The sequence below is a fragment of the Camelus bactrianus genome, chromosome 13 (genome assembly GCF_048773025.1).
Source record: "Camelus bactrianus isolate YW-2024 breed Bactrian camel chromosome 13, ASM4877302v1, whole genome shotgun sequence".
Lineage (NCBI taxonomy): Eukaryota > Metazoa > Chordata > Mammalia > Artiodactyla > Camelidae > Camelus > Camelus bactrianus.
The window spans coordinates 64,501,201-64,526,218 of NC_133551.1; the positions used below are offsets into that span (position 1 = coordinate 64,501,201).

A 25,018-nucleotide genomic window follows, 5' to 3' on the forward strand; every position below is an offset into this window, starting at 1 on the left:
AATATATAATTATAATTTTCCTAACTTTGAAGTTAGGAAAGTCCTAGGTTTTAATCACTGCTCAACACTTGCTAGTGACCTGGGCAAGCTTATTAATCGCTTTTTGCCTAAATTTTCTCATTTGTAAATAAATAGAACTAATCATGGTTTATATTAACACCTTGCAAAGTAATAAAAACTAAGTAATATAAAAGGACCTGGCTCTAGCACATACTCAATATACATGAATTCCTCTACCAAGTGTGCTAGTTAAGTCAATCCCACCACACCTATTTTTGTCCAGTGGATCAAAACTCACTTTCTTCTCTCTTTGGTGGATTGTTACCTAATCAAAATTTTTCACACTTCGCACAAAACAGCCATACCAAAAACATAAGCTAAAATGAACTAAATACATTTGCAGCTATTTAGCTAGTGACACAAAAATCAAGAAATCCACTCAAATATTTCTTCTTCAACTGAAGACTCCTATATTAATTCTTTCTGTATTTCCTGCATTATTTCTGTATTTACAAAGCAGTCTCTAAAACCAAGTTACTTAACAGGTGTTAACAAAATAATTTAGAAATAAGAATGGACCCTACCACTATCTTTAAACAGCAAATTAAATGCCTTTTCAGTTTATAAATCATCGCTGCCCACATGCAAATTAATGAAAATCCGACAGCTGTTAACCTGAAACAATAAAACAGCCAGTTGTTTTTTTTTTGAGTTATAGTCAGTTTACAGTGTTGTGTCAATTTCCAGTGCAGAGCACAATTTTTCAGTTATACATGACCATCCATATAGTCACTGTTGCATTCTTTTTCACTGTGAGCTACCACAAGATCTTATATATATTACCCTGTGCTATACAGTATAATCTTGCTTATCTATTCTATATATACCTATCAGTATCTACAAATTTCGAACTCCCAGGCTATCCCTTTCCACCCCTCTCTTGGCTAGCAACCACAAGTTTGTATTCTATGTCTATGAGTCTGTTTCAAACAGCCAGTTATTTTATCTTCTTCCTGTTGGAGATACAAAGGTATTTCTCATCTTGTTGGAACTACAACTGAAGGGTGTGAGACCTCCCCCTTCTGGCCCCAACTCCATCTTAAATGAGGATTCTGCTTAACATTGTTAGTACCTTTATAATCTCTTTTTCCTGTTATGCTTGAATTCAGCTTCTAAATCAGCAATTCTACAGCTATCACCTCGGACAACCAGATTCAGAATTACCTGGAATGAATTTGTTAACAATTTTGATTCCTGGGCCCTCATCCCAAATCTAATAAATCAGAACTCAACACTCCCTATTTAATTCTAATGCACAATGAAGTTTGAGAACTACTGTCCTATATGATAACAAAACAGTAACACAAGAATAAACTAAGGTAAACATTAATGGCATTTTAGATCACCTAGAAGTCAATTTCTTAAAGTAGAATCCAAATTATCATTGTGAATTATCTGTATCTATCAGGCATTTTACATACTTAGTAATAAAAAAACTCAAGTTGGATATGGAGAATCATGAACCAAGATACTTCAGAGGTGCTTCAATTACTAGTTCAACCTAAAAGTGTTTGCAAATAGTGATAGTGGCAAACATTTACATAGCACTTAACTATGTGCCACATACTCTTCTAAATGTATTACACATATTCATACATTTTATCCTCCCAACAACCTTATGAGATATGTACTATATTACCCCCATTTTACAGGTAAGAAAAGCAGGGCTCAGTGAAGTTAAGTAACTAGGCCAAGGCTACTGAGCCAGTAAATGACAGAACTGGAATTTGAACCCAAGTAGTCTGTCAAGCCCCTGTTCTAAAACTCTATACTGTACCACCTCCTCCTGAGAAGTGACATTAATAAAAACAAACATGATCACTGCAAATGGAGTGACAAGTATGTACCTATGACAGTTGCCAGCACTGGGAAGAGGAAGGCAGAGGAGGAAGTGAGAAACAGGAGTTAAGTTCATTTCCTGTTTCTTCACCCTGCAGACAACCACTCATTTTTATTGGGGAGAAGGGAAGCAAGAAGAATTAGTAAGATAGTGTTTGCTCTTCCCCTTTCTACCTATATACCCACAGGTCCTCCATTTCTTAGGCTTCCTGACCTGACAGCAGTCTATTAAAAACTAGTTGTGGGTCCCCAGTTAAGATCATGGTTCAAGAATCAGACTGGCTCTACCATTCTAGCTATGTGACCTTAGGCAAGTTATTTTACTTCTCTGTAACTCAGTTTTCCCTTATCTAAAAATGAAAATAGTAATACCTTCCTCAAAGGGTAAGTTAATAAAATTAGACAATATGTGTAAAGAACTTAAAACAGAGCCTGACATCCAGTAAATGTTTAGTGAATGTTAGCACCTACTTTTGAATGACTAAAGACACTTTTAAGTCAATGTAAGTTTTAAAATAGTAACAATTCCAACCTACTTAAGAAAGGAGCACATAAATTTTTTTTATAATAGTACTCATTTGTCTTTACAACAAATGCAGTCAAATTTAGAACTATCATTACAATGGTGGTAATTTCAGAATCGAGTTCCAATTTTATTAAGATTATTCTGCAAAATATCTGATGTGTATTATTAATTAATAGTTTCATGTATTAAAATGTCACCAGATGACCCACAATGGAGAGGGAGTAGGGGACCAGTGCAGAGATTTTGTCTTTTGCAATATATATAATGCCAGCTTCAAAAACATGGAGGAAACTAGGCCAGACATGTTTGTTTAAATAGGAAGTTAACATAGGATATACAACATCAAATCCCTTAACAGCAAAGAGGTTATGTATTACCAATTACCATTCTGCTATCCAGAGTGGCTAGAAAAGTTATTTTCCACCATTAACTAGACACTATCCCTTTTTAATAATGAAGTTCATTTGTACCAGAACTCAGAATTAGTGTTGGGCAACTTAAGGCATAAAAAATGATTCCACCAATCATGAGGAAAATAAACTGTGAAATAAGGTGGATCTTCTACATTCCTTTGCAATACCTATCACTCCATCAGGCAGTCACACCAAAACCCTTGTCTACTAGGTTCTTAAATGCTTTGGGGGTCCAAATCTGAGATCTCTTTGAGAATCTCAAAACTAAAGCCCCTTTAGTTTTTTCCTGGGGTTCCTGAGCTCTAGATTTACAGAGGCTATGGAACTCTTTCTTTAGAATCATTATTATTGGCTGGTTGTCAACTAAACTCCACCAGACAATCCATCCCCTGAGGAAAGAACCTGTAGGAGAAAGGGGACACTCCCAGATACAGCTGCCCTATCTTCCCATGCCCCATGGTTCATTCTAGGCACAAAACACAAAAAGCATATGAAAATTTTTGAGATTAAGTATTTGTTAATAAGCATTTTTGGAAATGATGTAAAATATTAACAGTAAACAGCATGAGTGAAAGCCATGTCAAATTTTTGGTAATTCACTGTTGTAAAACGTAAGTGTTTGCTCTTTGTCCAGGAGCTTCCTGTCACAGAGCTCCTAAAACCCTTGGGATTCCTCTAAATGATAGGAATTATCTTTCTTAATTAATAATGAGCACTTTCCTAATAATGACTTAGGATGGGGGTCCTAGATAACCTTGGGATGGGACTGCTCATTAGAAAGATGAGAGGGTTATAACTTTCAACCCTACCTACCAAGCTCAGGAAGTGAGGGGAGGGGTGCGATACTAGAGACTGAGCTCTGTGAAAACTGCTTAAGTTTTAGAGAGCTTCCAAGTTGCTGAACACATTGTGCTGGAGGGCACCTGCCTAGGGAGGGCATGGAAGCTCTGTGCCCCAAGCCCCAAATTTGTAGTTAGCCAGGCAGAAGAGTAGAGAGCCTGGGTACCCCATTTGCAACTGCTGCCAAAGTGGAGGCAATCTTGTGGGACTGAGCCCTTAAACTGTGGGGTCTGAACTAACTCTGGGAATTAGTGTCAGAATGAAACTGACAGAAGTGATGTCAGAAAAAAGACATCATATTCACACTAACACAAAATACACTAAAAGTAATGCTCTCTTCATTTGAAATACATTTCCCCCTAAAGTAATCCATTTTCATTCTTAGGATACAGGAAAGAGACACTAGAAATCAAGAGAATAACAACCCTGAATTTTACAAGCCTTCCTTAGCAATCCAGTGTAAAAGCTAGTCTGGTTACAGGATTAGAATAAATAAAATCAGCACCACTTGTCTCTCCTATCAAATCCAATCACTTTAGCAAGAATGATTTATATAACTGTTTGTAGTCCTACCAAAAATCCTCCATGTTATCTTCCTCCCCCTAAACAAACATTTTAAAACGAATGTTTTTAAACCCTGAAATAAACATTTAGCTTCAAACAAAATTTAAGAGAACTTAAGTTTACCCAATATTGCTTAAAAGAACCAAAATAAAGAATAAGAAATTTTTTTCAGAATTAGAATACCTCTTAATGCATTAACTGAACCCCATCATTTCCTAAATGCAAAGGACTTGTCCCAATGCCAGACAGTTAACACCTATGTATCCTGACATTCTTTCCCAACTCTTCAGACTTGAGGCAAATACAAAACAAGCCACATAAAGACAGTTCTTTTTGAACTTTATAATTTGCCTTCAGAGTCCTCAGTAAACAGGAAATAATCTTAGAAAACTTTGACACTCACTCAGAAAGTCAAAGCAATTCAGCTACTGCTCAACCTTACTTGCCCTAATAAAAAATCAAGTCAGTATGATCAGCCGTTTACCTCAGTTTTCAATAATAAATTTATGCATTCCAATTTTAAAATAATTTTAAAATAAAATTGGAATTCTATAAAATGATTTTCAGTTAGTAAAAAGAAGACAACCCTGTGTTGGGAGAGACAGTCCCCCATGGGTCTCTCGTGCTCCTACAAAGCTTGCTAAGTATGCTAAGAATCCAAGGCCCTGGCCACTCTACCCAGGCCATGCCATACGGTAGTGTTTGCAGCAAACAACCTTGAAGGATACGGTAATGTCTCCCTCTGGGACAAAGAACAGGCTTGCCTCCTGCTTGCTATTAAACAGTACGTTCCCCAAGCTCAGTGTTCCTCAGCTGTGAGACAAACTCACTGCATCGCCCACATGGCAGTCTTAGAGGTAAGGGAAAGAACCACACAACGCACTGATCTAATGCTGCTGACTGTGGTTTAAGTAATCAAATTCTTTGCCTATGACCCAGGAGTCTCATGTCTTCTGCTGGCTTCCATAAAACAATACAACATGTTAGCTTGTAAGGAGAGTAAAATAAAATCTCCAACCCTGCTTACTTAATTGATTGAGCTTTGTGAGAGAATGATTTTGTTGTGAACTTAAGTCGTGTCAATTAAACAGTTTTTTAGAATAATTATTAGAGTAGAGGTCAGGTAGGAACACCAGGTCTTAAATATTTTATTCATTATCCAAATTTTTTCTTTATAGAAAATCCTTCTGAGGGGGAAGGTATAGTTCAGTGGTAGAGTTAAGTGCTTAGCATGCACAAGGTCCTGGGTTCAATTCCCAGTACCTTTCTTAAAAAATATAAATAAAAAATAAATAAACAAACAAACAAACAAACCTAATTACCTCCCCAGCCCCTTCAAAAAAAGTGCATTGAAAAAAGAACCTCAAAAATTTTTTTCATTTAAAGAAGAAAAAAGAAAATCCTCCTGATATAACTGACATTTTTTCCATCTTCTCCTCCTCACCCAAACCAACCAGCACATGTTCCCTTGGAGCTGACTGGTTGTTTCAACTGTTTATGTTCCATCTTCTAAGTGTCTATTCTAACAGGAAGAAATTAGCAAAGGCAAGAATCCTATCATTAAGAAAGGTGGTAAAATAAAAATGGGAGAAATGTATGAACTTGCTTTCAATAAAGCTAATAAAATTTTTAATTTTTCAAAAAATAAACAACCTGAAAAAGGATACGAAAACGAATATATGTATGTATATGCATGACTGGGACACTGTACTGTATACCAAAACTGACACACTGTAACTGACTGTATGCCAATTTAAAAAAAAAATTAAAAACAAACCTTATTTTGTTCTCTCCTATCCTTAAACAGCTGTGAGTAACCTTATTTTCTCTTAAGTTCCACTTATTCACATCTAGAATTAGGTCATCATAGAGAGCTACAGGACAAAGTCTCCATGGTACATGTCTGAGAGCCCTGTTGGTGTTTTTCTCTTGTTGATTTCTGATGTGAGACTGGTGAATAGATGCAAAACTGGTAGATGTTTCACCAAATACTAGTCAAAGAAATCAGAGAAGTAGACTTGGGCAAAATCTAAATGATAATACTACTACAGCTTTTGATTGTTGGAAAAGATACTGGGGTTTTTCCCCCTCCCTTAAATGTACTTTCCAGATGTTGCATAAAACAAAAGTATCTTTGGGTTTTTGACATCTCAAATTCTTCATGTATCTCTCTCCCACAAAATGGTTGCAAAACCCCTAAAATCTCCAGCTGCCAATTAAATACATTAATATACGCAAAGTGGTGGGTGGCAAACAGGCATTCATTAACACAAATACTCAATTCCTCCATTTTCTGCCACTTGTGAAAGAAATTGGTAAGACACTGTGAAATTACAACCTCCATGAGAAAAATAGAGAAGTGGGTGTCAAATAAAGGTTCTACTGGTCCTTGAGATGACAAAAATGAAGCAACTGTCAGGGGAAAAAGTGCTGACAGCAGCACTCAAAATCAAAGAGTATGATTCCATGTGGTAAAAGATGTTTTCAGTAGTGCTACAAGTTTGTTATGTCAGCTTCATTTCTGAAAATGACTTCATTCCAAAATGTCTGATCCAATGAGAAAACAAGTCCTTATTTTTGCTACCATGTTGAATTTTCCTTCCTCAAACTGGCAAAAACTAAGGGACGCTAGCCAAAGCCATCATTTTATACTATATTTGTGATCAAAAAAAAATTTTTAATCCAGTTAGTAAACACAAAAACTTTATAATTTTTAAATGTAACATTTCAAAGTAATTTGGAAAAATTGAAGAGTATGCAATAATGTATGAGTATTAAGTATTTGATTGGAAGACAATGGAAATTATAATAAGAATTTCCCTCAAAATATTCAAGACTTGTAGATTTACTCATTCATTCAAACCTTTATTAAGCACCTAATATGTGTCAAGCACTGTCCTATACATAGTCATATCCCTCCATGCCTGGAACAAAGTTCGTGTCCTCTTGGGGCAACAATCCTAAATGGCATATACGGAAAATAAGCAAATAAGCAAATAAGCAAAATTCCCCCCAGTTTCCCATATTCATAACATTACTGATACTGATATCCTCATATGTAATTTTCCCATTCTGATCTCTTAATTAAGGGCAACACAATTCTGTTCTCTTAATTAAGAAAGGGCAAGAAGATATTAAAACACTCACACCTCCCCTTAGCATCACGCAAAAGACCAAAAACAACAGACAGAGCATTTCACTTATCCCAAATCTCAAATCTGAATTGGCCACAGCTCTGAGGTCTACACAACCTGGGGAAAAGTCTCAGCCAATTTCTATGCATCTTACTCTGCCCATCTAATCAATTGCAAATTGCCTGATACTATTTAAATCATTCAATATGGTTTGGTGCTAATTTCAATGTCTATGCCTTTATTCACATCTCTCCAAACCTTGCATGTCTAGCCTTACAACTCATCCAATTTCTATTCTAACATTCTACCCCAAAATCCAAGACACCTTCCCTAATTATTTCAGCTATCAAAAACTGCCCAAATTCTCTGAACTCCCATGAGAAGGCCTTCAGCTCTTAAATCTCATTTTTCATACTCTTATCCCCTTTACTCCCCATGCTTTAGCTACACAATCTCATTATATTCCTCAAACATGCCAGGTGCTGTCCTACCTGCAGGTCTTTACAGTTGACAAGTATCATTCCTCTGCTCTTAAAGCTGCTGACTTCTCATCCTTCAGATCTCACCTCAAATCATCACCTCCTCAGAAAACCCTCCCCTAAGCACAATATCCAGAGTACCATCCAGCCCCCACCCTCCTTACTTCTATCATATCACTCTGTTAATTTCCTTTATAGTATGATCATAATCTGTAATTATCCTGTTTATGTTATATTACAGTAAAGGAAAACAGAAAAAAAAAGGAAATCTTTGTTAAGGCAGGGACTCTGCTGTATTCCCAGAACATAGATCAATACTGGACACAGTAGGTGCTTACTGAACAAATGAAAAACACAGCTGAGTACTTAATCATGTTGTTCTTATTCATGTAGGCTTGTGTTCATTTCAACAGATTTTAAGCTCTTTGGGAGAAAAACTAGGCTTCTACTTTTTATCTCCCTCTCAAGGCACTTAATACACTATTGAGTATATATTAAGGGTGAGAAAAAAACATTTTTTACTTTTTTAAATACCTTGTTGACTGAAGTAATAACATGAAAAACCCTTGGAATTTTTAAAGATAAGCAAACATGAATTACCTCACCTTCCAAAAAATAAAATTTTTAAATAAATTTTTAAAAAGGCAAATATGGGTTCCAATCTTAGCTCCACATCAATGTATGTGATCCTAGTAAGTTATTTCACTTCTATGTCTTAATTTTCTCACCTACACAGTAACACCTAACTCACATAACTGCTATAAAGAGAAACGAGATAATATATATAAAACAACTAATACATCACCTGACACAGAGTAAACACCTAATTTGGCACCTTATTCTTATCCCCAACTAAAATTTGCAAAAAAAACAAAACAGCCCTATGACAGACTGGAACCACCATTGTTAAATGAAAGCATCTAAATACTATAAACCAGAGAAAACTGAGAAAAATCTTTGCTTCCACTTGACTTGGTTATTTGCTAACTTGATCAATCCTTTCTGAAATCCCCTCACTTTAATCTCAAAGAACAGTTTAAATGTCTTATTTGTAGCAAGAGGATTCAGAATGTTACAGAAAGGGTTGTAATCCATCTTTAAGAGATAAAATAACATTAATCATACAACAAATACTTATCAAGGCTCTAACATGTCCAAAGAAGACAATATAGAGTGGTAGTCAAGCACAGACAGAATCTCTCAAGTTAGTAGCCCTAAGCTCATATCCCCATTCTTGTCTGACTCTGGGCAAGCTACTTAAATAACCTCTTTCCAAGACTTTGATTCTCCATTTGTAAAACAGAAATAGTATTAACACCACAGGTTGTAAGAATTAACAGAGTCATTCCTCTGTACAGCACTAACACTCAAATATGAGCTTTTTATCATTGTAAAGAGACCCAGATAAGCAGCCAATTCAGAATCTGATTATCTAAGCAACCTTCTATAGGGGGTTGTATTTATACTAGGTATAAAGTAAAAGTCAATCATGTACCCCTGAAAGCAAAATGTGGTTTTAGTTTAGGACATAATACTCAAGGCAAATTTTTGCTTTCAAAAAATATAAGAAATAATAAGAAATAAGGCTTCCATGTCTAGGCCACTACCTACCAAAATTTAACATGTACTTTCTTTGACCTGGCAATTCCATTTATAAGATTATCTCCAAGTATGTAAAGAGGTAGGTGCAAGGATATTTACTTGTGCCTTGTTTGCAGGAGCAAAAGACAGAAGACTACTTAACATGCACACCAACAAGGGAATGGTAATAGATTATAATATAAAGTAATATCATGCAACTACTAAAAAGAATGTGCTACAATGCCTGTTAAGGACTAAGCTGTGTCCCTCCACCACCCCCACCAAATTGATGTGTTGCAGTCCTAACCCCCAGTACCTCAGAATATAACTGACTGTATTTAGAAACAGGGTTTTTAAAGAAGTAATTAAGGTAAAATGAGATCATATTGGTGGGCCCTAAATCCAGTATAACTTGGTTTTTATCAGAAGACTAGCACAGAAAGAGAGAAGACCAACTGAAGACACCAGAAGTTGACTATCCATAAACCAAGGAGAAAGGCTCCCAGAAGAAACTAACCCTGCCAACACCTTGACTTTGAACTTCCAGCTTTAAACTTCCAGCCTTCAAAACTGTAAGGAAATAAATTTCTGTTGTTAAAAGTCACCTAGTCTATGGTACTTTATTATGGCAGCCCAAGAAAACAGTGCCAATACAGTGCCAACATGGAAGATCTCCAAGATATACTGAGTTTTTAAAAAGCAAAGTGCAGAACAGTGTGTATAACATGCCAACATATGAGGTTTTTTAAATATACTCACTGGTGCAGAGACTATCTGCAAAGACACTTACAGGTACAGACACTATCTACAAAAACATATCTGCTAGACAACAGTGACGCTTCTGGGAAGAGGATATGGGTGTGTCTGGGATGGGCAGACTTATTTTTCACCATATTCTCTTTTGTATTTAAGTTCTCACCATATGCATGTAGTACTTAATTTTAAAACTTATCTACTAAAATGAAAAGAACACCAAGACATATTCAATAATTAAGAAAAACACCATCAGCTAAACTCGTCTAAAAGTTATCAAGTCCTAATAAACAAAACTCACCAAAATCCTTGATCTAGTTCATGTGCATGGGTAGTTTGTTTTTTTTTAATACCCTGCACTTGTATTCTAAAAGCCATAATATTCACACATTATTTATCTCAATAATTCCAATTCTTCATAATATAAGTAACCAACGTCTTTCAACAATTAAAACATTTTTATTCCTCTTTAAAAAACAATTCCACTTCAAATAATTTATCCAAAATGAAGATACTTTATCAAACAATAAAATGTTATAACATTACAATAGAAAGTGATTAAGTAACAATACACCAGAGGATGAAATGTTACATATTAAAAACAGTTGTGAAGACTACCTACATAGTAAACAATGTTAAAAACAAATGCAGAAAGAATAACTGCTGGGCTGGAGTGAAAGGGTGAGTGGGTGTGTGTCAGTTAAAGAGAAAGAACCAAGTGCCTAACAGATCTTATCCAATCTTCACTGCATCAGAACACAAGTTAGAACCTAGAATGTGTTACAATAGGCTTCTGTTCTTCCAAGAAACAACTACATGTATTATAAAAGTCAGCAAGATATTTAAGTGCCTATTACAGCATTACATTGGGTAAGGCAGAAACCCTGACTGTGAAACATTTCAACAATTTACTGAATGCCTACTCTATGTCAAACACCATGCTAGACAGCTTGACATACGTCACCTAGTATATTTCACTGATTATAAGCAGAAGACACTAACACAGTTGTAGTAGTCTGATTGTTACAAAATTACATTATAAACTACAAGTGCCATAGATTTTCAAAAAGTAATAAAATACGGCTATGGTCTAGAAAAATGAGAACAAGCCTCCAGTTAGATGGAACACCAGGAGAAAGGGCACTAGTAGTACCAGCCTGCGAAGTGAAACACAACACACACACACACACACACACACAAAGGACCAAGCCACAGACTCTGAAAGCAAGGAACTTTCATTTAACATAGGTGTGGGAACAGGAGGCTATCATTTCTTTCTGATCCATGAACAGCTTTGCTTTTTGTGTTTATCACTCTTGCACCTATATTCCAAGGTGAACTATCAAAGGTAACCAGATAAAGTAAAAGAACTCAGCTAAGAAACTACTTTAATAATCCAAGATTTCCTACACTGCTGGTGGGAATGCAGTTTGGTGCAGCCACTATGGAAAACAGTGTGGAGATTCCTCAAAAGACTAGGAATAGACTTACCGTATGACCCAGGAATCCCACTCCTGGGCTTGTATCCAGAAGGAACCCTACTTCAGGATGACACCTGCACCCCAATGTTCATAGCAGCACTATTTACAATAGCCAAAACATGGAAACAGCCTAAATGTCCATCAACAGGTGACTGGATAAAGAAGATGTGGTATATTTATACAATGGAATACTAATCAGCCATAAAAACCGACAACGTAACGCCATTTGCAGCAACATGGATGCTCCTGGAGAATGTCATTCTAAGCGAAGTAAGCCAGAAAGAGAAAGAAAAATACCATATGAGATCACTCATATGTGGAATCTAAAAAACAAACAAACAAACAAAAACAAAGCGTAAATACAGGACAGAAATAGACTCATAGAGAATACAGACTTGCGGTTGCCAGGGGGGCGGAGGGTGGGAAGGGATAGACTGGGATTTCAAAACTGTAGAATAGATAAACAAGATTATACTGTATAGCACAGGGAAATATACACAAAACGTTATGGTAGCTCACAGAGAAAAAAATGTGACAATGAGTGTGTATATGTCCACGTATGACTGAAAAATTGTGCTGAACACTGGAACTTGACACAACATTGTAAAATGATTATAAATCAATAAAAAATGTTAAAAAAAAATCCAAGATTTAAATGAAGGACTTGCACTAGGTAGTAGTTAACATGGCAATAGAGAAGTAACAGCCGACTAGTTTGGGGGTGGAAGGTGGTTTTGTTTAAGGAGGTGGTAAATTATGAAGAAGTTTTTTTTTAGTTTGGAAAATTACAGGATAGGTTTGTACCACAGATAAAATGGAGAAGTTGGAAGAAGAAAGCTTAAGGTTAAGCTATTATGTTCTTAAAGCACTCATGTAAGAAAACATGGAAAAGAACAGACTTTTCAGAATCAGTACATAATAATTTGGTACGTCAAGGATGAAATCATGTGCCAGCCTGTATCAGAAATCCTACATAAAAGCATACATTTGCAGCAAAAAAGTAAGTTACTATACTTACCTAGACAGCACATACACTGTAAAATGAGTGACAAACTGAGAATCTTTCTTTGAACCAGTTGAGATGTCAACTACAAAACTATGACCATTTAGACTTTGGTTATAACTAATGAAGCAGAGGTACCTACATTGAGATTCTCATACAACCTATTTTGTAAAGATTCCAAGATTCTGAATCAAAGCAGTCTACCAATTTTGATGTAAAATCTATTGTTAATGAGGTGAATTTCTACAGAAGCATTCAACTGTGCGCTTGAATAATTTGATAAAGAATAAGAGATGCTATAACATTTGCACCAAATTCTATGTCAATGCAGTACAGCTGGCATGACTGCTGATGTTTCAGCTTGGCCGCACAGCAGAGTAACAGCATATTTCTATTCACTAAAACAGATAGAAAAGAATCAGAAATAATAAAGGTAAGAGTTGCAAAGACTCTGGAAAACAAAACAACCAGTATGTGCTGGCAACAAATCTGCCTTTTAAAGCACTTTGACATCAAGGGCCACACCATCAAAGCACAAACTTCTACTTTGACTATCAATTGTTTCCATGGAAATTATATATATACAACATATTTTGGAGAGCTAAGCTCCAGAGGCATTGCAGTGTAATTTATTTAATGTCTATTTTTAAAGACATCATAAAAAATTAAGCGTAACAGTACTTGTCACTGATTATGGCTGACCACAGTTGTTCCCCCTACCTAGAATGCTCTTGCCTGGATGACTCATTCAGTCTCATCCCCTAAAAATCTTTGCTCAAATGTCATTCTGCTGTGAGAACTCCTCTGACTACCCTTTTTTTTGGGGGGGGGGGGGGGTAAATTATTTATTTACTTTTAGAGGAGGTACGAACCCAGGACCTTGTGCATGCTAACCATGCACTCTACCACTTGAGCCATACCCTCCTCCCCACTACTTATTTAAATTGGAACTAAAGTTCTACCAAACCCTGAAGCACTCCACTGTACCTTGCCTCCTCTTCTTCATTTTTAGCCAAACATTTATCTCCAACTCACACACTAGTATGTCAGTTTCATGGGGAGAGATTTGTTTTGGTCTATTGTATTCACTGCTATATACCCAGTGACTGTCACAGGGCACACACTCAAAGAGTTGTTGAATTGACAAGATAGTACTGGTTGGAAATGCAGTAAGTCAGAAGGAAAAAAAAAAGTGTGCTTTGGACTCAAAATATATGCTTTAGTGGGTCCTTGAAGCACCTAAACCCTCATCTACTACTATTTGGATTAAAAAAAAATTTTTTTGATACCCTCTGTAATGTAAGAATCCAATTCCTAACACCTAAGTAAGTCCACAGCCTGAACTAGCTAAAGTAGTTAACACCAAGTTTAAAGGCCACACAGTATCATTTGCAGGAATAAATACTTTGTATCATCATGAGCAACTTTATTCTGTTCTGGGAAAGCACAATTCTAAAGACTTTTAAACTAACACACAAAAAGGTATCTTCCCAGAAAAAGCAGGATCCCTACAAAGTGTATCCCATTGTGTACTCAACTGTATCAGAGTGAAATAGTTAACATAACCAATCTTACACTCAGTCGTTTTACAATTAAAATACCCTTCTAGCGGGGAGGGTATAGCTCAAGTGGTTGCATGCTTAGCATGCATAAGATCATAAGTTAAATCCCCAGTACCTCCATTAAAATAAATAAACAAATAAACCTAGTTATGCCCCCCCCAAAATAAAATAGTGTATAATAAACTTGAGGAATCACATCATTGTCAAAGAATTGGCTCCAGAATTTAGGTCTTCACAAAAATCTTTGCCACTGATTAGCTCTATTTTAAAAGCTGCTTCTACGCCTTTTCCTTTTTTTAATGTTTTAATATTTGTAAAGAATCACCTCATCTTCATATATTAAAGAGAGACTGAAAGCAAGAGAGACAGATTTATGTTTTACAAGAACAGAAATGATATCAATTTCTCCAATTGAAAGAGGCAGAGGTAAAGAATTTGGTGTCAACAGAAAACAAACTTTTGTATCTTTAACATGTCACATCCAAGATATGAATTAATCTTGATCCTAAAGAAAAGTTATTCAATTACCAAAAAATAGTAATTTTTTTAAAAGAACCAAGACAGCCCAACCTAAGCCACTAACCCCAATCCTGATACACATTATGATGCCTTTCCTCACTCTCCCACCTCTCTCAGATAACTGGTAACACAGATAAGTGAAATAAATTTTCTGTTCCTGGCTCTGATTTAACTAGAACCAAGGACAAGTTTTTAGGAGAATATACCATCATTTCCACGCAACCAGGAAAAAAAATTAACCTAAAAGATGGGACCTGAGGTGGGTTTTTGTTTTGGTTTTGATGAGGAGAGAAGATTGGATTCAGCAGTAAGTATGACAGGAAAAGGCAAAAGAAATATGTCAAATTATAAATTACAAAGAACTTACAGATTACTATCACAGACTCTTAAAAAATTTAATAAACTTATACATTATGAATTTCCAAGATGGGGAAATATTAAGTAGGGTTTACAATTTATCTGACATCCACCCCTATGAAATCATCTTCCAGGTATTCTAAAACACACTAAAGAAACAACACATGCATTACTCGTAAAATTTAAATTACCTCTTATTCCCATTTTCACTGGTTTATAAACTCTTAGGATGAACTAACATTCCCTTTGGCTCTATGATGAGCAGAACAAATAAATAATAAGACCTAAAATAATTCAAACGTTCTCATAGCTTGTATTTGTAGTATGTACACTATTTGCATACTTTCCGAAACAAATAAGGGTATTAGGCATTGATTTAGACCCCTAACACCCTAACATTCACAGGAACTATCCATTCTTTCCTAGTTATCTGATAAATGAAAAATTACATTTTAAAATCTAAGATTATTTTTAAATCTTACTGTTAAACTTCACAATAAAAATATGGTTTTCTGGAAAAGTAATAAAGTGATATAGATGGTTTAATTCAACTTCAGAAGATTCTAAAATTAAGCTCCTCTCAAACAGCATTCAGCTGCTGACATAAATATAGTGAAGTTGCATTAGAATGAAAATCCTTGAAACCACACAATGATTCTTTAAGAAGATTTATTCTTTCACTTCCTACTCTCCTCTTCATCTACTTTTAAAGATTTAAAAGCAAACAAACAAAAATCCTTAAATTGTCTACCATCAAAGCAAATGGACTGTAGCTGAAATCTTTTTATACTTTCTTCTACAAAATTTATCGTCTTCTCATACTCCTTAACACTAATCAACACAGTATTCTTTTATTCTACCTCATCTCTCCCTCTGGTTTCATCTGCTCTTCATTTGCTGTTATTCTCAATCTCTTCTGTTTTCACAAGTAGTAACAAAAAGTGATCATCTTTTTAGCTGAAAACGAAGGCTGTGGCTTAACATTTGACAGTAGATGGCTTCATATTGCCACTTGGGACACAGAGACACAGACGTGCCTAAGACATTGATCCCCCAGCTCTCCTGGGGCTACAGCACCTCCAGCCAGCCAAGAGCTGCCTTATCCATTTACTCCACTGTAGCATACAATATTCTTCTGTTTCCCTTGATTTGAAAAGGGTTAGGAAACTGCCCTAGAGCATACATCACACAGGGATATTGCTGGTTAATCTCTCCTACATCAAACAGTATAAGACAAAAGAAAAATTAAAGAAATTCAATCGTTTTTAAAATAGCAATAATTTTTTCAGGATGGTAGCTACATAAGACTAGAGTTTAGTAATTAACATTTCCCTTGAAATTGGAAATATGGTTTATTTTAGTAAAAAAAAAAAAAAGCAGAAAATATTTTTTACATTCGACCAGCCAAATGCCAACTTTGTATTTCATCTGTTTTCATAACCAACAATTACGTGAATAATCCTAATCATATGCTCTTCATAACAATTACTTTTCCATAAAATGTCACTGAGTTCAAATGTGTCACTGAACTCAAGTTCAAGCGGTTCTAAACTAGAATTTAAGATTATTTAGTTACTACTAAGTGGGCAATGACTCTTTATAGCAACTAAACAACACATTAGTTCCTGATAATGAGCACAGACAAGAGGCAATTCTTGACAATAGGCAAGAAACTATAACTCATTCCTTTGAATGCCATATGGTTTCAAATTCACTTTCAGGTTACAACCCCTGCAGTAAAGTCTGATACACTGCCTAAAAGAGACCAAGTTATACTTAAATAGGGGGGAAAAATAAAAATAAAGCACTCAATACTTTTTCTGAAATCTAGCAGTCCTAAAGAGGGTGCTTCAAACTTTAACATGCATAAAAATCACTCAGAGATCCTGTTAAAATGCAGATTCAGATACAGTAGGACTGGGATGGAGCCTGAGATTTCTAATGAGCTCCAAGGTACTGTTTATACTGCTCGTCCACAGACCACATACTGCATACTTGAGAACTTGCACCCTTACTTCTATGATACTGGATAAGATAATGTATAAAAATTTAAAGAAGACAACAATCCCACTTTAATTTTCATGGTTTCATGAGATTAATCTGGGAGAGGGATGGTTATTAAAATGTTGATGTTTGAGACAAATGCAGGTAACTTCTCAAAGGTAAGGATATAAGAGAGGTTGTAATGATAAAAGCAAACACCTACAGAGCACTTATGTGCCAGTGAATTGTCTTAAGTACTTCACATAGATTAACTGATTCTCCTAACAACAATGTGCGGCTGAGACTATCACTAGCGCTACTCTACAGAAGATAAATGGAGTCACAAAGACATTTCTCAGATTGCATAGAGCTAATAAATGCCAGAGCCATGATTTGAATCCAAGCAGTCTGGTTCCAGAGTCTACACTTTTGATCAGTACACTAGCAGTGTCTCTCTCAAGAACACACAGCAACAGAATTAAAATAGCAAATAGAAATGGCCTACTCTTGGAGAAAATGATGCAAGTGTTAAAGTGTAAAGCATTAAAAAGAGCACAATGAGCAACAGAGTTCTTTTCAGGTGACTGACCACCAAGTCTTAGTGAATACCATTACTTAACAATATGTAGTTTTTTGCTATCTTAGAAACTGTTTTGGACTTCAGCAAAATAGCTAAATATTTGAAGGAAAAAAAAAGTCTCAATTTGTTTTCATGGAACACCATTCTGGTGGCAAAAACGGGGTTTCACTTCATGGAATAAGCAGTTTGAGATCAATGTCCCTGGGGCGACTAGTGAAGAGTTTTGACATCCAGGACATATAATAGCAGCAGTGGCAGACATAGCTGAAATGACAAGGAATGAAAATTGCTGTAGCAAAAATATTTTGGACTGAAAGGATGAGTAACTAAAGGTAGAAATGTAAGGGACAAAGCATAACATGACCAGTAATTTGATACTGTTGAGGGGAAGTAGTAGCAAAATTAAGCTGCTACTTCAAACAAAGAAATAGAGGAAGCAAACAAACATTAAACCCTAAATAATTTTTAGGAAAGTCTAAGAACTGGTCATCAGAAAAGATTTTCTAAGCAATGGTTAATTGTCCAGATAGCACAGCTGCAGAAGATACAGGACTAAACAGATGGATATGATCAAGCAAAAGTGAGTTAGCAATCATCACTTCAATGAGCCCAAATGTGAATATACCTGACCAAGCACAAAAGTCTCAGGAAACACAGTACACAAGCCTACAGAATATACAGAAAGAGACACTGTTAACCCTCAGACATCATCACATTCATTTATTTGACAAACATTTCTCAAGACACACCATGGGTTTGGCACTCTTCTAGGTGCTTAGGGATACAGGGGTAACCACACCAGGTCAAAAACCCTGCCTTCATAGATTTACATTCTAGTGGGGGAAACTGAATACTGAAATACTGGAAGAGAATACGGAATACCGAAAGCCTGGAATGAAGCCCTTTAATACAGAATATATAGATCTATTTATGGGACATAAAGTAACAAAATATTAACCCCTTCTTCCCCTGCAGAGGAAGCCCTGTAGCCTGAAGCGTTCCTCATCAAGCAGTCCTTGTCCTCTCAAAAAAGACCCCAAAACAATAAATGCATTTAAAGTGTATCTACAAAAGTACAATTTGACTTCTACTTCCAAGAATAGCTATAAATACTACTCCCAGACACGCACAGTAAACTATACTTCGAAGTTTTCCTAATGCAACACCTCTCGGATCAAAACATTTTATTAATGTAAACATTTTAAAAATAACTAGAAATGCTTCTTTAATAAACTATAAAATTGTAAGTGGGGAAAGTATCCAAATAAAACAAATCTTAAAGTTATAAAAAAAATCAAGATTTAGGCTTTGGTGGGCTTTATGAATCTCACTGACATTTAAGCCCCTGACTACCCTAGGCTGTAACATCTGCCTCAGATTCCCAAAAAATTAAGTTTAACTGAGTACAAGTATTGGGTTATTAAGTGAAAACATTTTTAAGAGAATGTGCTACCTTTTGGGTCTTGAAGAAATTACTGGGAAAGAGCTCATTTTTAATACTCCGTTAATTACCAATCTCTTATCTCCTTGCCTCAGTCTAAAACTAAAAACTGTAAATTCAAACTATTCTGCCATACTTTAAAAGGGAAGATGAAAATTGATACATGTATATTTAAACTTCTTAAGTACAGAAGATTCAAGAAATATGGCAGCAGGGTTAAGTGCTCCATTTTTATATTCTTAAAAAGAGGTGCATTATGGCAAACAACAGTATTTCAGAAGATCCAAGCTCCATCCCTATCCAATCATCTACCAACACCTACACGCTACAGAAAGCTGATTTAAACCTAACACTTCGTTTAAGTGTTTCTTAACAAGCAATCAGTTCTCTCTATACAAATGAAAAACAATAGGAATGTACTTGTTCCAACATGAACTATCCTAGTAACAATGCATTACACAATTGGAGCTCATTTGCTTTACAATGCTAACATTTTTCTGTGCTACTGTACCCTGTAGTCAATGAAGGATACACAATCTAGGATGTACCTAACATTTTGGAAAATGAATACTGTCATCCCCACAATCTGAAAATGTTACTCACTTAAGTCTTTTTGGTTAAAAATCCAAAACTCATTTTTAATTACAAAAAGTAGAAGTGGCTAGTAAGCAAAGGTTAGGTGTAAAATGAACTGATTCTCTTTTTTCACCAAACCCTTGCCACAAAAAGTGCACGTTAGTCGACTTAGGTACGTACTCTAAATCAGTAAGTCAAGGGAGAAATTAAACAGCCTGGGAATGTCATTTTGGACCAAAGAAATGCTTCCACAAATAAATTCGTTTCATTCGAGTACAGTCAAAGGGATCTTTAAAGTTACTGCCTACGCAAGTGGCTGTAGAAGGTGTTGTCTTACGCTTTATTCCCTGGCACAAGCTGATCTTGAGATTTTAAACCTTCCTGGCTTTTAGCGGCATACAAGATGGCCAGGATTTCAAAAGATCCTCTCTGAATACGAAACGTTGGGAACAGGCAGGATATGGCACTGGATGACCCAACCAAGGCTACAAAATACTATCTTAATTTGGTGAGTCCCTGACTTGTAGGAGTTAAAAACTCTCACCCCTTATACTGCGATGACGTAATCTTCTACACTGCTTTTCTCTTGGACTTAAAGGGGAGGAAAAAAACAAACGAACAAAGAAAATCTCCTCCTAAGGAGAGGAATTAGGCAAACGGCAGAGGGATGATTTCGGGAGGTGGTTAGGTAACTCCCTGAAAGGGAAGCTTCAGCTGAATAGGCAGGGAGAGAGCTGGAGAAGCAAACGGAAATGGTATTAGGAACTCGACCTAAGGCAGGAATAAAGGAGACCGGAGAAGCCGGGACCAGGCCCACATCGCCGGACGAGGCGTCCGGCAGGGGGCCGCGGAGGAAGGCGCGTCGCAGGCAAAGGCCGGAGCGGTCTGCAAGCTGCCGACTCCCCGGCCACCACTTCCCCGCCGCGCTCGCAATCCGCTCCCCTCCCCCCGTCCGCCGCAAAATGTCCGCGGCGGCGCCGGGCGAAGCAGGAAGTCGAAGACGGGACGCGGAGGCCAGACCCGGCATGGGAGCCCAGGCCACCAGCACCCCCGCAAACCCCAGGCGCCCGCGAGTGACTCCGCGGCCCACGGCGCCCCGGCCCGCCGCCTGCCCTTAGGGGTCCGCGGGGCCGGGGGGAAGGGAAGCCGGGCGGCGGGATGGGTGTGACCCCTTCCTTCCGCCGCTGCCCGGTGACAGCCCAGCTCCGGCCGCGCCCTCGGCCCGGCACCCCGCTCCCCGGCCGCGCACCTCTCGCCAGACGTGCGCCCCCGCCTTGCCCGCCGAGACCCCCTCCCCGCCGTCCCCCGACAGAACCCGGACCCGCGCTCGCCCGGACGGCGCCGCGCGAGCCGGGCGCTTCCCCGCCGCGCCCCGCGCTCCCAGGCTTCCCGAGATCCCAGAGACGGAGTGTCCCCGCGGATGAGGGGGGCGGGGGGCGTCACAAGGGGGACGGGACTGTGCGGGATCCACTCCCGCAGGGAGCCTCGGGCCCCGCACTCACCTCAGCTCCTCCGCCGGGGCGTTGGCAGCACTGCACGGGGTCTCCTCGGCTGCCGGACAGGGGCACGCGCCTGACGTCACCACGCAGGCAACGCACAGTTGGGTGCCCGCGGAAGTGGGAGGGACCGAGAAGCGAAAAGGGGACGAGAGGTTCCGGGAGGGGCCTGAATTCATCCCCTGCTCTGGCTCCGACCGCCTAACGCGCATGCGCCTGCCAGCACGACTAGCTCCGCTGGGGCTCTGCACCTCTTTCTCCTAAGGCTGTACTGTATTTGTAATAAGGCTATAAACGGTCGCTTACAAAGCGCCTCCACTAACATCTCTTTTGATCTTTGCAACTTTGCAAAGTATTATCATCCCGATTTTGCAGAGAAGACAGTGGCTACTCAAAGAGGGGCAGTGGCTTGCCACACGGCGTAGTGGATGGCCTCCTGACTCCCCCGGCCTGTATTTAGCCTGCCTTGGCATGAGAGCTAGTGCTCACTTCTCATCTCTACCTACACCCCACTGTCCCTCTCTCCAGCCACGTTGGTCACCATTTGGTTTAGAGACTTCCTCCCCACCACAAGGCCTCGCACTCGCTGTTTCCCCTGGCTGCTTCCTCTTCACCAGCCCTTCCGTTGGCTCTCAGCCCTCAAAGTCACTGCCTTCCTGATCATCCTGTCCTCACAGCACCTGTTTATTATCTGTCTTCCCTGCTAGTGTGCAAACTTGGAGGGAGTAGGAACCTCCTCTGCCTTTTCTCAGATGTTTCCCAGGGTTAGAGGAAAAAACTCATCTTAATAATAGTTCATTTATTGATGACTACCACAGTTATTTGGCCAAGAAAGACACCTATTTCCAATGTATATGATTTAATAGTCATATTTTCTTTTGGACTTTTTTTAAGCCAAATGAATCTTTCATTGGGATGTTTTCAGACAGTGAAATAGTTGGAAAAAAATACATAAAAGTCTTTACAAACACACCACTGAGTTGAGAAGGATAGAAAAGGGCAGCAGCTGAGTTTCCTCTCTCCATTTTTAATTACATGAGAAGAATAACTGCATTTTTGACTGTTTACTATAGGTATGGTGCTAACAGATTTGCATAAAATAGTAGCTAATGTAAAATTCACAACCACCTTATGAATTAAGAACTATTACCCCACTTATCGATGCATGAACTGAGGCTCAGAGGTGCTAAGGGACTTGCCCAAGATCACCAAGCCAGCCAGTGGCAGAAGTGGGACTTAGACCCAAGAGGCTGGTTCTAGTTAACCAACATACTACCCAGCAAGTTTATACAGTGAAATCAGAAGATAAGCTTCAAACAAGTTTCTGCTGTATAGCATAGGGAACTATAGCCAATATATTGTCATAACCTAAAATGAAAAAAGAATATGAAAAGGAATACATGTATGTATATGTACGACTGAAACATTACACTGTACACCAGAAATTGACACATTATAAACTGACCATACTTCAATTAAAAAAAAAAAAGAACACACACCAAAAAAGAAAAGAAGATTAAGCTTCAGCTGTAGTCCTACCCCCAATGACACCAACCATTATCACTTGGGTGTATACATTTCCAGATATATGTACATATATGTATACACATTTATTGCACAAAAGCAGACTGTCTACTTTTCTCTCTCAAAGCTATGTCATGAACATATTTTCATGTCAAATAAAGCACCATTTTTAAAGGCTGCATTTTACTAAATGGGCATTACAATATTTCTCCAATCTATCTCCTATTGGAATTTAGGTTATTTTGCACTACCATAAATTTTGGACTACTGTAAAAATGCATGAGCTTAGTATCTTAAACTTGAGGGAAAACTGGTTGTTTTCTTCCCCTGCAAGACTGGTTGGCAGTGACCTTTCCATCATCCCATCTCACAACGTCCCCAGACAGTGTCTGCCCTTTTCATCAGCAGCAAAATCTTGATGGGGTGTCACCCAACCACTTGGCTTTTCCTGCCTTTATTCTGAGGACAAGGACTCACTCAGCACTTTGTCTATTATACTGTCATGTTTTTTGTCAGAAGGACCCTCTCCAACCTTTTCACAGTTCCAAAGGCGACAGTGTTACTATCTGACCCCATTCTACCCCTTTTCTTGCAGCCTGCCAGACCCTGGCCCCCTGGTGCCCCCTCCCCACTGCATCACTGGCTGCAGCTGCTTCATATTGGCAGAAGAGGCAGCCTGTGAGTCTCCAGGTCTCCTTCCCCTGTGGTGACCAGCCCAGTGTCCATTCCTTCTTCCTCTAGTAACAACACTTCCATTTCTCCGGGAGCAGCCCGTCTCCCAGTTCTCAATCCATGTGGTTCTGGAGGAGATGACTCTACCAACACTGGCAGGAATAGCCACATGACCTATGCTTGGCCAATCAGATCATTTTAGAGAGCACTCTTGCCACAGCATCCCAGCAATGGGCATATGACGCAATGAGAACCAGTAAGATTCAATTCAAGGCTTTTGGTCAGAACTGTCTGGTTGAATGAATCAATCTGCTGAGGGCAGGATGTGATCACGGCATTGCTGGCAGCCATCTTCCTGCTGTAAGGAGAGAGACCACCTGAGAATGAGACCAAAACAGAGAGGGAGAACAGAGCTGAGAGATGGGACCGTGAAACCAAGTCCCAATGGCATTGTTTGAGCCCTTGGATCCAGTCTTGCCTCAATTTTCAGTCACATTAGCCAATAAATTCCCTCTCCTGCCTGAGCCAGGTGGAGTAGGTTTCTGTCATTTGCAATTACAAGGCTCTTGATGAATCATTCTGCCACCCCTGCCACTCATGTCTTCCCCAGTGTGGTACTTGCCACCAACCTCTATGTAGATGATTCCCAAATCTCTACCTCCTCCAGCCCAGCTACTCAGAAGTCTTATCAACACGACTGAAATCACCTTCTAGTTCCCACCTGCTTCAGGTTCTGCAGTGCCTGTATCTGATTTTGGCCCTTGCACCCTTGTACATCCAGGATTCCCAACCTTTTCTATATCATAAATCCTATAATCATGAAATTAATACCCAATTTCTAGAGGCTTCCTTTAAGAATCTCTGTTTTAATTCATTTTATACAGCACTGCCTTGATCTTCCCAGATCTCAGGTCTTACTAAGTCACTTCCCAGTTCAGGAACCCCCAGTGTTTTCTCCTTTGTCTTCAAAATAGAATTCAAAGTCCTTTAGCCAGGAATTCTGTGTCCTCTGTGATCTGGCACCAACTTGCCTTTCCAGTTATTCTCCTTTTCCTACTATATGTAAAAATAGATTTAAAAAGACAGATTTCTTCTGTATAGCACATGGAACTATGTTCAGTATCTTGTAATAACCTTTAATGAAAAAAAATGAAAGTGAATGTATGTATATACATGCATGACTGGGACATTATGCTGTACACCAGAAATTGACACATTGTAACTGACTATATACTTCAGTTTGAAAAAAAAAGTTATTTCCCCTTTCCTTCTGTATTAGTCAGGATTCTCCAGAGAAACAGAACCCATAGAAGATATAGAGAAATAGAGAGATAGGTAGATAAATCTACATCTATCTATATTCCCTATTAGATCTATATCTATCTATCTAAAGAAGTTTATTATAAGGAATTGATTGACACGGTTATGGAGGCTGATAAGTCCCAAGATCTGCAGGGTGATTTGGCAATCTGAAGACCCAGGAAAGCTGATAGCATAGTTGCAGTCAAAGTCCTATCACCCGAGAACCAGAAGAGTCAATGTTTCCATTGCAGTCCAATCACTAGCAGGCTCAAGACCCATGAAAAGCAAATGTTTTCATTTGAGTCAAAAGCCAGGAAAAATTCTTCCTTACTC

General features: G+C 38.3%; 1 protein-coding gene across 2 annotated transcripts in view; it reads right to left on the bottom strand.

Annotated features, from left to right (window-relative positions):
* CDC42 (cell division cycle 42) overlaps positions 1-21,336 on the bottom strand; it is a 44,469-nt gene extending 23,133 nt beyond the window's left edge. Inside the window, exon 1 of one of the 2 annotated variants that reach the window (XM_010957404.3) lies at positions 21,194-21,334. The gene's annotated coding sequence lies outside the window, so the exon portion shown is untranslated. Of the gene's footprint in view, positions 1-21,193 lie in introns of both variants that reach the window. The other variant, XM_010957405.3, reaches the window with a different exon arrangement.
* Positions 21,337-25,018: the final 3,682 nt, after the last annotated feature.